Genomic DNA, 2,217 nt, shown 5'->3' with positions numbered 1-2,217 from the left:
TGTTTTCAACCAATTTGATTCATATAATCAAGAATTAATAAGGCAAATTCATCATTTGACTATCAAGCTCAAGCATTTCATAAATATTTAATCACAACTAAGTCAATCAATTTAGTACACTCAATAGCATGAATAGAGATGTTAATGCGAAAATTTCATCATCCCAAGTTCATGCAGAATTTTTGAAAATTGTTCTTCGCAAAGCGGTTTTATGAAAATATCGGCAAGTTGTTTTTCCGTAGAAATAAACTCTAATGCAATATCTCCCTTTTGAATATGATCTCTCAAGAAATGATGTCTAATTTCTATATGCTTGGTTCTAGAGTGTTGAATGGGATTCTTTGAAAGATTTATAGCACTAGTATTATCACACTTAATAGGAATTTGTTCAAGATTAATGCCATAATCTCTAAGTGTTTGTTTCATCCAAAGTGCTTGTGCACAACAACTTCCGGCAGCTATATATTCAGCCTCGGTAGTTGAAAGTGCAACAGAATTTTGTTTCTTACTAAACCATGAAACAAGTGAGTGTCCTAGAATATAGCAAGTTCCACTAGTGCTTTTCTTATCCACTTTATAACCGGCAAAGTCTGCATCCGAATAACATGTTAGATCTATATGAGTTCCCCTGGGATACCAAAGGCCAATATCTATGGTTCCACTCCAATAACGGAAAATTCTTTTAACAGCAAGCAAATGGGATTCATTGGGACATGATTGAAATCTTGCACACAAACATACACTAAACATGATATCAGGTCTACTTGCAGTCAAATAAAGTAAAGATCCAATCATACCTCGATACATTTTGATATCTACTTCTTTGCCCTTTTCATCTTTGTCGAGCTTGATGGTAGTACTCATAGGAGTGCTTTTTGCCGTTCCATTATCATATCCAAATATTTTGAGTAGATCTTTCACGTACTTTGCTTGGTTTATGAAAATTCCTTCCTCGTTTTGTTTGATTTGAAGTCCAAGGAAGTACTTCAACTCTCCCATCATACTCATCTCAAATTCTTGGCTCATACATGATGAAAAATCTTTACACAACAACTCATTAGTAGAACAAAAAATAATATCATCAACATAAATTTGAACAATAAGTATGTCTTGGTTCTTATGCTTAACAAAAAGAGTTGTGTCCGCTTTTCCCATCGAAAATTGTTATCCAACAAGAAGTTTTTAAGCCTATCATACCAAGCTCTAGGTGCTTGTTTTAGACCATACAAAGCTTTGGATAACTTATACACATGATTTGGAAATTTTTCATTTTCAAAACCAGGAGGTTGTTTCACATAAACTTCCTCCATAATATATCCATTTAAGAAAGCACTCTTGACATCCTTTTGATATAAAATAAAATCTTTATGACATGTATATGCTAACAACATCCTAATGGATTCTAACCTTGCTACAGGTGCAAAAGTTTCATCAAAATCAATTCCTTCTTCTTGGTTGTAACCTTGAGTCACTAATCTAGCTTTATTTCTTACAACCACACCGGATTCATCCATCTTATTTCTAAACACCCATTTAGTACCTATGACAGATTGATGTGCCGGTTTAGGAACTAATTCTCACACATTGTTTCTTTCAAATTGATTTAACTCCTCTTGTATTGCCATAATCCAAGATTCATCATTTTCTGCATCCGCAAAGGATTTGGGTTCAATTTGAGAGATAAATGCATTATGCTCACAAGTATTCTTAAGAGATGATCTAGTTGTAATACCTCGTGAGGGATCTCCTAGAATTACATCTTTAGAATGAGAAGAGACATACCTCAACTCCTTGGGGAGTGTTTGAGAAATACCTTCTTGATGCTCCAGCTCCGTATTTGTTTGTTCTTCTTGTCTATCCTCTTGATTTTCTTGTGGTGCGTTCTCTTGATTCTCTTTTGATGATTCTTTTTGTAGCTCTCTATCTGCATCATCATTAGCAACTCCTTTCTCCGCAAAGGAGGGGTTAGATTCATCAAACGTAACATGCATGGATTCTTTCACAACTAAAGTTCTTTTATTATAAACTCTATAAGCTTTGCTTGAGTTTGAATATCCGAGAAAGATGCCAACATCAGATTTTGGATCAAATTTACCAAGATTATCTTTTGTGTTTAAAATAAAGCATTTGCATCCAAAAACTTTGAAATAGCCAATGTTGGGTTTTCTATCTTTCCAAAGCTCATAGGGAGCTTTTTTGAGATGAGGTCTAATAAAC

The sequence above is a fragment of the Citrus sinensis genome, chromosome 8 (genome assembly GCF_022201045.2).
Source record: "Citrus sinensis cultivar Valencia sweet orange chromosome 8, DVS_A1.0, whole genome shotgun sequence".
NCBI lineage: Eukaryota > Viridiplantae > Streptophyta > Magnoliopsida > Sapindales > Rutaceae > Citrus > Citrus sinensis.
The sequence above is the reverse complement of the archived record's forward strand: the minus strand, read 5'-3'. Positions refer to the sequence as shown.